Consider the following 14340-nt stretch of genomic DNA (forward strand, 5'->3'; position numbering starts at 1 on the left):
GCCCAGCGATTTGTTTTTCTTCAACCTACTAATCTCATCCTGGACTACTTGCCTAGTGATGATCACATCCCTCAACTTGTCGTTCCCTTCGCCCTCATATACCTGAACTCTCTCTGGAATGGTTGTTAGATTTTCCTGGGTGAAAACTGAGAGGAAATAGTCATTCATCATTTGGCTCATATCTTCTCCATTTTCAACGAGCTCACCTGTGTTAGTTTTCAACGGTCCAATTTTGTCCTTTGTTTTCGTTCTGTACAATTTGAAGAAGCCCTTGGGATCGCTCTTGGCCTCGTTGGCGACCCTAATCTCATAATTTCTTTTTGCTAGGCGGGTGTTCCTCTTCATCGACCTGGTTAGCTCAACATACTTACCCATGAGGTGGGTCTCTCCGTTCTTTATTTTCCTATAAATTCCTCTCTTTAAGCCTATCTCATGCTTGAGTCTGCGGGTCATCCATTTGGGGTCGTTATTTTCCTTCCTACGTGCTTGGTAAGGGATATGCTGTCTCTGACCCTCTGCAATTATTCTAACTAAATTATTGTAGGTCATTTCTACATGATTCCCCTGTCTTTCCGGTTCCAGCCCTGAGATCTGGCCCTCATCCAGCCCTAAGGTTCCCCAATTTACCTCCTCAAGGTGTCTTCTAAGCCCCTCATTATCAGCTCTTCTAAAGTCAGGCACCATCACAGGGTTGAGTTCATGGGTCACCGCCCAGTCTAATTTAAACCTAATTTCCTTGTGATCACTGCCACCTAATTCTCCCCCAACATCTAGCTCGCTGATCATATTCTCGTTGTTAGTTAAGACCAAGTCTAGAGTGTTGTTGCCCCTGGTGGGCTCAGTCACTGCCTGCTTGAGAAAATTATCATGTATTACTTTCAGAAAATCCTCAGATTCTAGATCACCCACCACGCCTTCCCAATCTATATTCCTTTAGTTAAAATCCCCCATTATGCAGACATTTTTGCTCCTGCACGCCCTGCCTACCTCTTGCAGTAATATATCAGTGTCCTGCGTTCATGCCTTCGTCTCATCAGCTCTCCTCCTCTTACTGATAGTCTTCTACCTCTTAAATTCCGCCGCGATGTTGCCTCTCTATCTTCTATCGATATTTCCACGCTGACTGCTCTTCTGAACTTGCTAACTGCATGCCTCCCCCCCTCCCGCGGCCCCGCTGCACACGACTTTCTACTCATGCTCATCCCTATACTGTCCAAACCCCTTATGCAAGAGTTAACCAGCATCTTCACTCTTTCATCCCTCACGCTGGTAAACTCTGGAACAATCTTCCTTCATCTGTATTTCCTCCTGCCTGCGACTTGAACTCTTTCAAGAGGAGGGTATCAGGACACCTCTCCTCCCGAAATTGACCTTTCTTTCGGCTACCTCTTTTGATTTTTTTTGTGGGAGCAGCGAGTAGCGGGCTTTTTTTTATTATTGTTTTCTTTTTTTGTGTGCCCTTGAGCTGTCTCCTTTGTTGTAAAAAAAAAAAAAATAAAGAAAACACACGTTTAGTGGAAGCATTAGTTCCAGGATGGCACACGATGAACTGAACTATATCTGACATGCGTTGATGGTTGTTTTTGTCTTTGACATGGGAGAATACTTCTACCCACCGCTGTTACGTATATCACATGAGCATTATTGTTTAATAATTATTTGTGAATATAAAGCTTAAACATGTAGCAGTCAAATCACTCCGTTAATATTAAGGTGATATCTGGTATCTCAGTGTCTTCCTTCCTTTCTATCCCTCCCTTCCGGGGGTTCTGTCCTGCTCCCCCCAGCAGAGCTGAGGTGGTGGGGGTGATCGCACGATTACCAACCCTGCCGAGATTATCGGGTTGCTCAGTGTGAAATTCGACGGACCACACTGAAACGATAGTTTTTTTAGTGTGTGTACCTCACACAATTTATGCATTTCCTCTCAGCCATGGAGCAGTCTCTTTGTTTATGTTCACCAGCGCACTTGTTACATTTTAGGGCTTCTCCATTGTTCTTGGCAGTGCAGTTGGCCCCAAGATGGCCGTATCTTTGACAATGGTAACATATGATTGTATGGTATCTATCTCTCACAGTGTATACTCCTCATTCTACACCTTTTCACCTTCAAATTAATAAAAAATGGACTTCAAATAAAAAAAAAGTTGACTTTCAAATTTAAAAAGTTGACTTTCATATCAAAAAATGACCTTCAAATAAAAAAGCTGACTTTCAAATTAAATAACTTAACTTTCAAATTAAAAAAGGTGACTTTCAAATTTTAAAAATGTAATTAAACTGAAAAATACCCCTTTTCCTCTCCCCCTACCCCCTTCAATAGTACTCCCTCCCCCCTTCAATAACTCCCTACTACACCCCTTTTCCTTTCCCCCTACCCCCTTCAATAACCCCCTACTACACCCCTTTTCCTCTCCCCCTACCCCCTTCAATAGTACTCCCTCCCCCCTTCAATAACTCCCTACTACACCCCTTTTCCTTTCCCCCTACCCCCTTCAATAGTCCTCCTCCCCTTCAATAACTTCCTACTACACCCCTTTTCCTTTCCCCTACCCTCTTCAATAGTACTCCCTCCCCCCTTCAATAACTCCCTACTACACCCCTTTTCCTTTCCCCCTACCCCCTTCAATAGTACTCCCTCCCCCCTTCAATAACCCCCTACTACACCTTTTCCTTTCCCCTACCCCTTCAATAGTACTCCCTCCCCTTCAATAACTCCCTACACACCTTTTCCTCTCCTCCTCCCCTTCAATAGTCCTCCCTCTCCCCTGCCATACCCCCCTCCTCCACCCCTTTTCCTCTCCTCCTCCCCTTCAATAGTCCTCCCTCCCCCCTTCAATAACCCCCTACTACACCCCTTTTCCTTTCCCCTACCCTCTTCAATAGTCCTCCCTCCCCCCATCAATAACCCCCTTACACCCCTTTTCCTCTCCCCTACCCCCTTCAATAGTCCTCCTCCCCCTTCAATAACCCCCACTACACCCCTTTTCCTTTCCCCTACCCCTTCAATAGTCCTCCCTCCCCTTCAATAACCCTACTACACACCTTTTCCTCTCCTCCTCCCCTTCAATAGTCCTCCCTCCCCCCTTCAATAACTCCCTACTACACCCCTTTTCCTATCCCCTACCCTCTTCAATAGTACTCCCTCCCCTTCAATAACCCCTACTACACCCCTTTTCCTTTCCCCTACCCCTTCAATAGTCCTCCCTCCCCCCCTTCAATAAGCCCCTACTACATCCCTTTTCCTCTCCCCCTCCCCCTTCAATAGTCCTCCCTCACCCCTTCAATAACCACCCACTACATCCCTTTTCCTCCCCCCCTCCCCCTTTCAATAGTCCTCCCTCACCCCTTCAATAACCCCTACTACACCCCTTTCCTCTCCTCCTCCCCTTCAATAGTCCTCCTCCCCTTCAATAACCCCTACTACACCCCTTTTCCCTCCCCTCTTCAATAGTACTCCTCCCCTTCAATAACTCCCTACTACCCCTTTTCCTCTCCCCCCTTCAATAGTACTCCCTCCCCCCTTCAATAACCCCCTACTACACCCCTTTTCCTCTCCCCTACCCCTTCAATAGTCCTCCCTCTCCCCTTCAATAACCCCCTACTACACCCCTTTTCCTCTCCCCCTACCCCCTTCAATAACCCCCTACTACACCCCTTTCCTTTCCCCTACCCTCTTCAATAGTCCTCCTCCCCCTTCAATAACCCCTACTACACCCCTTTTCCTCTCCCTACCCTGTTCAATAGTCCTCCTCCCCTTCAATAACCCCTACTACACCCCTTTTCCTCTCCCCCTACCCCGTTCAATAGTCCTCCCTCCCCCCTTCAATAACCCCCTACTACACCCCCTTTTCCTTTCCCCTACCCTCTTCAATAGTCCTCCCTCCCCCCTTCAATAACCCCCTACTACACCCTTTTCCTTTCCCCTACCTCTTCAATAGTACTCCTCCCCTTCAATAACCCCCTACTACACCCTTTTCCTTTCCCCTACCCTCTTCAATAGTCCTCCTCCCCTTCAATAACCCCTACTACACCCCTTTTCCTCTCCCTACCCTGTTCAATAGTCCTCCCTCCCCTTCAATAACCCCCTACTACACCTTTTCCTTTCCCCTACCTCTTCAATAGAGTGATTTGGTCGAGGATTCAAGGTAACTTATATAACACCATGCGTTTGAAAACGTTGAAAAATGGCAAATTTGCGTAACTTTAGTTGAAATCTTTACGTAAAATGAATGGTTTTACGTATTAGGAAATGTACGTTTAGTTAGTGCCAGCTCAGTTCCGCGTCGCCTGCATTTGCTCAGCTCGTGTTCTTCCCCGGCAGGCCGACCTGGACCGGGCAAGGCAGAGGAGAAGGAGGAAGGTGATCTTGGCCGACCAGCCGGACCCGCCGACGGACGAGTTGCTCCTCGCCGCGGTCGGCAACTACGCCGCTACCTGGCCAGGAAGGTCCAGCTTGCCCAGCAGGAGGAGATGAAGATTACTGGAGCTCCGAGGGGCGACCCGCCGTGATGTTCGACGCCCTGGTCGAGCTGGTCGACAGGGAGCTGGGTCCTGAAGCGGCCATCTCCCAATGGCCCATGGCGTCCTTCGGGATGTCGCTGTGGGACTCCCTGATGTGCGGAGGACAAGGAGCGCAGGTTGAGGTTCCTCTCCCATGCCACAGGGGACGGAGTTCCAGGCACCTCCTGGGTTCTGGCGACCTCAGACCCGACCTTGCAGGGTACAGGTGCCAGGAGGGGCACAACCTGGCCAACACCATCTTGCCGCACATCAGCAGGTCCTCTTCAACTGTTTCAGGACGTGACCTCAAGAACAACAGCCGACCGGCAGAGAGGAGCAGTATCGAGGAGGGCAGGAGGAGACGGCGAGGAACAGGGACGTCCAGGAAACTGACCGAAGTCATAGGCCAAAAAGTGATTGTTCAGGCAAGACGTGCTGCGGCAATAGTGACATCGGAATTCAAAATAAGTTGTGATTGTATAGAAAAGCTTTCCTCAAGTATTAAGTTTTAATGTGAAAATTAAGTGATTTATTAGATGTTAAAAAAAATGCACTAAATAAAAAAAAAATAAGTAGCTATTTCAGGCAAAAACTTATATAAATATTGCTATTGATTCTGAAAATATAAGTGATTATCTCTGCATTTGGTAGCCTTTTAAGTTTTGTTATGTATATAAAAACAATTAATCAGGATTTTATTAGGAACGACTTTGAATTTTTGATACCGCTGCTCATGGAGACTCATATATGCCTAAGGAGGTGCCTGTTTTAGTTTCAGGTCTGCTTTGGTTTTGAAAATATTTAAATTTAAATTTTGAAACCTCGAATCGGACCCCGTTTCCCGTCAATAGATTGTGAAGTCTATGCCCCTTCAATAGTACTCCCTCCCCCCTTCAATAACTCCCTACTACACCCCTTTTCCTTTCCCCTACCCCGTTCAATAGTCCTCCCTCCCCCCTTCAATAACCCCCTACTACACCCCTTTTCCTCTCCCCCTACCCCGTTCAATAGTCCTCCCTCCCCCCTTCAATAACCCCCTACTACACCCCTTTTCCTTTCCCCTACCCTCTTCAATAGTACTCCCTCCCCTTCAATAACCCCCTACACCCCTTTTCCTATCCCTACCCTCTTCAATAGTCCTCCCTCCCCCCTGCAATAACCCCCTACTACACCCCGTTTCCTATCCCCTACCTCCTTCAATAGTACTCCCTCCCCCCTTCAATAACTCCCTACTACACCCTTTTCCTTTCCCTACCCTCTTCAATAGTACTCCCTCCCCTTCAATAACCCCCACTACACCCTTTTCCTTTCCCTACCCCCTTCAATAGTCCTCCTCCCCCTTCAATAACCCCTACTACACCTTTTCCTTTCCCCTACCCCTTCAATAGTCCTCCTCCCCTTCAATAACCCCTACTACCCCTTTTCCTCTCCCCTACCCCGTTCAATAGTCCTCCCTCCCCCCTTCAATAACTCCCAACTACACCCCTTTTCCTATCCCCTACCCTCTTCAATAGTCCTCCCTCCCCCCTTCAATAACTCCCTACTGCACCCCTTTTCCTCTCCTCCTCCCCTTCAATAGTCATCCCTCCCCTTCAATAAGCCCCTACTACACCTTTTCCTCTCCCCTCCCCCTTAATAGTCCTCCTTCCCCCTTCAATAACCCCTACTACACCCTTTTCCTCTCCTCCCTCCTCCAGCAACCCTTCACTACAACCCTTTTCCTCTCCCCTCCCCCCTTCAATAGTCCTCCCTTCCCCCTTCAACAACCCCTTTTCACCCCTTTTCCTCCGCCCTCCCTCCCTTCCTTTCAACAACCCCTCCCACACCCCTTTCCTCCCCCTTCCCCTTCAATAGCCTCCCCCTCTTTCCCCTGCAACCCCTTCACTCACCCTTTTTTCAAAAAATTTGATTTCGCTTGACTAAATTTGACTTCGCTTGACTAAATTTGTCTTAAATTTGATTAAATTTCGCTCGACTAAATTGGGGTGACTCCTTGACATCACTCGACTAAATTTGACTTCGCTTGACTAAATTTGACTTCGTTTGACTAAATTTGACTTTGTTTGACTAAATTTGACTGTTCTTAACAAAATTTGACTTTCCTTGACTAAATTTGACTTCGCTTGACTAAATTTGATCTCGCTTGACTAAATTTGACCTCGCTTGACTAAATTTGACTTCTTGACAAAATTTGACTTTGCTTGACTAAATTTGACCTCGCTTGACTAAATTTGACTTCTTGACAAAATTTGACTTTGCTTGACTAAATTTGACTTCGCTTGACTAAATTTGACTTCTTGACAAAATTTGACTTCGCGTGACTAAATTTGACTTCTTGACAAAATTTGACTTCGCGTGACTAAATTTGACTTCTTGACAAAATTTGACTTCGCTTGACTAAATTTGACTTCGCTTGACAAATTGTGTGGTGGCTGGGGGCGCCCAACATCCACTCACTTGATGTAGTGTTTCTCCAGTGGAAATGCTACACTAAGTGACAAGCCGAAATAGTTAGCAACAAGTATGCTAACCATTTCAATACGCTGGGTGGTAACCACATAACCAGGGTAGGGGCAGGTCTATCTGAATGATGAATGCAGCGCCCTCAACCTCCCCCAAGCTGTCTTTCCCCCTCTTTCTTTCTCTCTTCTGTTCATGCTCCTTTCTTTGGGTAGCCGGGGGATTAATCCCCTCAGGGGTCCTGCGTCCCTTCCGTATGGCGAACAGTCAGGACAGCCCCTGATCTGGGTTGGCTGGGGGGAGGGGCTTGCACCCCCTACTCCCACAAAAAAGATATCCCCAGCCAAAAACAAATTAAAAAGTAGAGGTCGGGGTCGGGGCGCGAGCCTCGACCCCGATCCAGTCATGCTGGGGGGCCCGATCGTGCGGCAGGCTTCCACGATGCATCCGCATCCGGGGAGCCTGCCGTCAGTGACGTGCAGGGCAAAGCCTACGGGACCCATGCACTCGAAGGAGGAAGGACCCCGTAGCCCCTCTTTTTGTTTTGGGGGTGGCTGGGGTGGTGCAAAGACAGCGCTCGCCCTCAGGACCAGGCCCGGGGTTAAACTTCGGAGGGCTCGGCGTGTGGGCTCCTGGAACGTCCTCTCGGATGATGATCGACTGCCCCACCTATCAAATGAGCTCAGAAGGCTGAGGGTGGACATAGTGGCACTCCTTGAGACAAGGAGGCCTGGCAGTGGCGAGATAAGTGAGGGGATTTACACCTTCTACTGGTCCGGCATGAGCAATGGCTTCCATGTCAGGGAGGTAGCTATGGGCATCTCCAGTCAACTGCTGCCATTTGTGGTTGAGGTTGCTCCAGTTGATGAGTGTATAATGCGAGTGAGGCTGAAGCACACATTGTGCTTCATGTCTCTTGTTGAAGTGTACGCTCCCACCGAAATGCGTGAAAATGAAGAGGAGACGCTCTACGCCAAACTCGACTCCATATTAGACCAGTGCCCTCCCCGGGACACACTCATTGTCCTGGGCGACTTCAATGCTACTACTGGCACTGACAGGGTTGGCTACGAGCTATGTGTTGGTCCCCATGGATCTGGTACCAGGAACATCAACAGCTCTCTTCTGAATTTTGCAAAATCCAGAAGGTTGAGAATTGCGGGGTTCCTGGTACCAGAGACCAGAGCTGCACCGCTGGACTTGGTATAGCGACGCCGGAGGGGTAGCTAAGGAGATCGACCACATTCTCGTAAGTACTCGTTGGAGGATCCTTCAGAACTGCAGGGTTTACCGGAGTGCTGAGTTCTTTGCAAGTGACCAGAGGCGGTGGCTGAGTGGATAGCGTGACGGCGCCGCGTTTAGGACGACGCGAGTTCAATCCCCGCCTGGTGCCACCAAGCTGGGATTTTTCAGCCGCCGCCGAGTGGCTTAAAACTACCCATATGCTGTCCAGAAGACCACCTATCAACTCGGACTCTAGATTCTAGGATTAAAGATGAGCTCCGGGAGTGCAGCATGAGCCAATGCAAGATGGCGCCACTACAAACACTCGCCTGCGCCAGAACGGGCTGGGCCGACCATCAGGATCCACCGGGAAGAAGCCTACCGGCGCAATAGGCCGCGACGTATAAAAAAATTAAAAAATCAAGCTTCATGTCAGGTCAAGAAGAATCTCGAGATGCAACACTACTGTGTTCCATCTCGAGAGGCTGAAGGACCTGGCATGTCCTCAGGAGTATGCAGTGACAGTCTCAAATTGGTTCGAAGTGCTCGGCACCCTGGAGGACCCTGTAGAGCTCTGGGATACCTTCAAACGTGAACTGCCAAGGAGTGCATTGGAGAGCGCCCGAGATCTAGGAGTGGCTTTGCCTCGGTGGAGGCGCTCGAGAATATTGAGGAGAGTCGCGCTGACAGACTTGCTGTGAACCGGGACCAATACAGGGCTCTGTCACGAAGGACTAGAGCTCTCCAGAGCTCTACCTTCGACCTGCTTACCGAGCCCTGAAGAAGCTCTGCTCTAAGTCTCCTTCTCAGGTGAGCGCTATCCGAACAGCTGACGGCTGCCTCGTGTCGGACATGGATGGGCAGATGGCTCTTTTGGCTGAGTACTTTGAGCAGCTGTACATGGCGGACCCTCCACGTGGGTAGCTTCCAGTTGCTGGGTTGCAGGTGGCGGATGCTGACCCACCCATTGACGAAAGCCCACCCTCTCTGGGCGAGGTCAGAGAGGCTGTGGCCAAGTTGAGGGGTGGAAAGGCACCTGGCACCTGTAACATCAGTGCGGAGCTGCTCAAAGCAAGAGGTGAGGCCACGATCCGCAGGCTGCATGCGGTCTTGACTGACGTATGGCAGTTTGGTATCATTTCTCCTGACTTGAAGGATGAGGGGTTGGTCGTCCCTATCTATAAAGGGAAAGGGGACCGCCAGGACTGCAACAACTACCGTGGTATTATACTGCTCAGTGTGCCAGGCAAGGTGCTTGCCCACCTATTGCTGATGGGAATTCGCAGCCAGCTGCTGAAGCTGCAGAGACCTGAACGGTTCACGCCTGGCAAGTCAACAACTGACCGTATCCTAGCGCTTCGCGTACTGGTGGAGCGTCGACGTGAGTTTCGACAGGGGATGCTTGCAGCCTATATCGATCTCAAGAAGGCGTTTGATTCAGTGCATCGTGAGGCACTCTGGAATCTTCTGCGCCTCCGTGGGATTCCTGCGAGGACTATTGGTCTGCTGACTGGCCTGTATTCTGGGACAGAGAGTGCTGTGAAGTGGGGGGGGGGTGGCTTCTCCAGCTTCCTTCCCGTGAATGCGGGAGTGAGGCAGGGTGTGACCTTGCCCCATCGCTTTTCAACACTTGTATAGACTGGGTACTGGGCGGAGTTGTGGACGAGAGTCATTGCGGAGCATCCATTGGCAATACCAGGGTCACTGACCTTGTTTTTGCTGATGATGCAGTAATCCTGGCGGAGTCGCTGGAGGTCTTGCATGGCGATGGCTCTCGAGGCACTGCACGAGGAGGCGAAGCCCTTGGGACTTCAGGTCTCCTGGGCCAAGACCAAGGTACAGGTGTTTGGAGGCTTGCTGGATGAAACAGTACAGTCTGTTCATGCGTGTGGCGAGGACGTTGAGATCTCAGAAAGTTTAACATATCTTGGTAGCGAAGTTCATAACAACGGTGAGTCTGGGCAGGAAGTCTTACGGCGGATTGGTCTGGCCCACGGTGTTATGGACTCGCTCAACACGAGTATATGGCGTTGTCGATACCTGTGCAGAAGGACAAAGATCCGGATCTTCAAGTCCCTTGTGCTCCCTGTCTTACTCTATGGTTGTGAGACATGGACACTAAATGGGGACTTGGAGAGGCGGATTGATGCCTTTGGTAATAAGTGTCTACGCAGAATCATGGAATATCGCTTGAATGACTGTGTGTCAAACCGGCGACTACTCCGTGAGACTGATTCGACATATATTACCTGCATGGTCTGTCAACGCCAACTCCGGCTATACGGGTACGTGGCACGTTTTTCGGAAGCTGATCCTGTTCATCGGGTTGTCTCTGTAAGAGACAATCCTGAGTGGAGGAGGACTATTGGAGTGGGGAGGGAGAGGAAAGGAAGGTAGGGGTTATGAAGGGGGAGTATTGAAGGGGGAGGGGAGAGGAAAATGGGTGTTTTTCAGTTTAATTACATTTTTTTAATTTGAAAATAATTTTTTTAAAATTTGAAGGTCAACTTTTTAAATTTGAAAGTAATTTTTTTAAAATTTGAAGTTCGCTTTTTTAATTTGAAGGTGAAAAGGTGTAGTTTTATCTTGTCATGATGTTTATGAATCAGCTCTCTAACAGTTGGATTACATTTCAAAATATAGTGCATTGTGCCACCAGCGGCAGGCTTGCTAAAAATCTTCTCAATTTTCCCCCCAACTCCAGAAATCAAGTGTAGGAACTCATTCCTGTTTAACAGTGTCTTAATTATCTTATCCCCGGTCTCCTCCTTATGCACTTTGCAGATCATAATCTTTGGCCTTAGTTTTCCCACACTTTATGTGCTAACTTGCTCTACATTTTCCAATTTCTGAGCTGCTTCATTCCTTGTGTTCTCATCATCAAAGTTTATAACAATGTTACCTCCATTCGTGAATCTTGAATCAGTAATCTGAATGCCTTGTAATGCCTGGGAAACTTCATTGTTTCAACTCAGTAGCCTTTTTGTCTTGATCAGACTGGGCCCGGATCCACAAAGGCTTAGTTCGTAGTTTTGGGCCCTTAGTGCGTAGTTTTGAGAACATCGAGATTCACAAAGCTCGCGCGCCAATAACTACCAACTAATCGATGACGTCACTGGTTAGCGCGCGGATTCACAAACGTTTACTGCGCTCTGTGTGACGCTAAATTTGTTGTTAAATAACTACTGCCTTGGAGCTGACGGTAACGCTAACAATATTATCATATTTACGTATAAATGCTTATAAATCGCGTTTTTGAACTTGAAATATAACTTTGCGAGTAGAGGAAGACCATTTCTTTATAAAATGATGAGATATACACCCTTTGAGAGGTATAAGTGTGGGCGGTATGGCAACACCCGGCCGGGGCATTGCCAGACCTCCCTCCTCCTTCATCTTCCTACCTCCTCATCCATTCATCCATCCATCTCTAGATTTGTCCCTCCGTGGAGGCACCATGGACCTCTGTTGGGTGAGAACTAGCCCATGAGTTGGGCTGCAGATATGGCAAGACAGTCTTAACTTTCCCTCGTTCCTTCCTTCCGTCCTTCATTCTGCCTGCCTCGATATGTCCCATATTTCTATTTGCTTTCTTCCTGCCTTAATCTCCTCCATGTCTTCTTTTTCTTCATCTTAAGCATGTTCGTAGGTAACAAGGCATCGAACAGCAGAGTTACCTTGACGTAAATGTGCAGCAAACAACGAAATAATTAAATTCGTAGATAACGATTAAGTACAGTTTGCCTTAAAATGAAGAAAAATGGGAAAAGAGAATGGGTTTCTTGAACCAGCAGCTGGAGGGGGCTCCCTAAGATTGGCTGACGGTTCTGTAAACGTGCTTGCGATTCGCTGCAAGGCCAATGACGTCATCAACCAATCAGCGGCCTCGCTGACTTAGCGCGCCTCTAACTACCATCTAAGGTTTGCTTCGTGAATCTGACGCTAACGTCGGTAGCTAAATCAATAGTGCGTAGTTGTGTTAGTTCGTAGTTATTGAGTATGTTTGTGAATTCGGGCCCAGAGGCCTTCACGACAAGGAGATTCTTCTTCCTCTTGCGTCTGGCTACATCAGCAAAACTAGTGCAACCCGACTCTGCCTGATCATCACAAATCACGCCTGCCACCTCACTCAACTTCTCCTTGACACTGGACATCCGAGATTCAACTTCATCTTTAACCACAGATATTTCTTTAGATAATTCTTGCTTCAATTTATCCAATTTTTCAACAATGTTGGTAGCGAGAGACGCTTTATGAAGACATGGAGTGCAAATCTAATTTATTTTAGGCACATCATCCTGCTTGACCCAAATCAAATTAGTACACTTCACATGACACCGCCTTGGACACAAACAGCATGCAGTCCACTTCTCGCCTGTAAAATCTTCACAGACACAACAGGAATCTTTCAGACTCCTGGTTCTGTCCACCATTGTCGACTCACCTGTTCCAAGGAGCTCACGCCGCACGTCCTCACCCTACCACTCTCACTGAGAAATATTTCCGTTGTGAAGCATTTTTGAAGTGGTGTCACTGATTAGTGGTGATATGTTAATCATTATATACATGAATTAACTTTACCAACAGAATTATGTAATAATTATGTGATAATAGGCTATTTTCTTTGCAGCGATAGATCAATATTGATACGTCACGAATTTCGTGGAAATAGATTACCTGGGTAATAGATTAGTAATATAGCATCAAAAAGATACTGATTTTATTGTGGTTTACTAAGTGGTGATAGGCTAATCGGATCTTGACAATATTGTGATTTGACATAACACGTACAGTAGGCTATTATCAAGTGATACTTAAAATTACACAGAAGCCTTAACAAAAGTATGTTCCTTACAATATATAGGTCATATTAACACTTTTGAACTTGTATAAATAATGCTTAAAGAGTACGTAGCCTAATACTCAGCAGTAGCCACATTCCCGTAAGCCCCTATCAATAGGCTAATAACACCATCTATTAATTATTTTAGCTACTGAAATAACGTAACTTCATTTACTAGCCTGTTATGGTGTCACTGGGTCCACCTCTCAATGAGTGAATAAAACAGCATTATCTAACTGTTCATGAGTCACAACTCAAAGTCGCTAGAAATCATTCATAACTTCTTATTTGATTAGGTAATAATATAAGTTTACTATGGTGCTGCCACCCAGTAATTACTTTTGAAATTATGTGCTTCACTCAAAACCATGTTCTGAGGTTGTATTTCATGTAATTGTTAGCTACGAGACGCGTTCTCCTCGACACAAGGCGCCTTTGCCTCCTCAACGGCAGCTCCGACCCTACCTTTCCGCAAAGGCGCTTACGAGCCGTTTTCAAAGATGGCGCCGTCCTGCCGAGCTTTTGTTTATGCATCTTTCCGGGAGCGGCGGTGCGGTAAGGCGCCGTTGCCACGAAAGGCACCTTTAATGTTTTGAGTATGCGGCCCCAGTACTGGTCCAACAATATTACTTAGTAGGATATTTTGTTCATTAGCAGAAAAGTGATGATGTGCAGGAAGTAAAGGGAAGTAATGCTAAATAGTTTTTATAATATATAAATAATGAAATTAATAATAATGATAGATAAATAGATAAATAAATAAACAAAGTTTATATAATTTTCAGTTTCTTAAACGGCAAACTCAGGGTACAAAATCTAATATTCATTAATGAAAAGCCCGTTATAAGAAAGTTTTATATTATGGTGGTTTACTTTTAAATTTCGAGAATGATAAAATTGCATGATAATGTTGAAGTGATTGAAATATATGATTTTACTTGAAGGTTACTGAAGCGAGAGGAAACAAAATATGCAGCGCATACCCTAGCAACGTTGACCTAAATACTTAAATGATTTAGCATCATTTTTCAAGAAAGAATGTGGAAAATTTAATTGCGAATTAATTTGCTGAAGATTTTTTCCTTAACTTGATTTTTTTTTCTTATTCTTTCTCAATATTTTACATGGTTTTCTTCCTACCGTCAACCCCTATGACGTCTTCACTAAAAAAGAAGCCACAGAACAAATAGCAAACCGCCATATCGTCAAAATTATTCCTTACGGATAATTTTTAGCACTTAGACAATATGATGACACATTAATTTTTGGGCCATGCCGAATACTTTACTGCAGCTCCTTTCATGGCGTCA

At 46.8% G+C, this 14340-nt stretch overlaps 1 protein-coding gene across 2 annotated transcripts in view; it reads right to left on the reverse strand.

Moving 5' to 3' along the window:
• The window catches only part of LOC126981609 (uncharacterized), a 69766-nt gene that overhangs the window by 19866 nt on the left and 35560 nt on the right, over positions 1 to 14340 (reverse strand). The gene's annotated exons all lie outside the window — the stretch shown is intronic.

The sequence above is a fragment of the Eriocheir sinensis genome, chromosome 48 (genome assembly GCF_024679095.1).
Source record: "Eriocheir sinensis breed Jianghai 21 chromosome 48, ASM2467909v1, whole genome shotgun sequence".
Taxonomy (NCBI): domain Eukaryota; kingdom Metazoa; phylum Arthropoda; class Malacostraca; order Decapoda; family Varunidae; genus Eriocheir; species Eriocheir sinensis.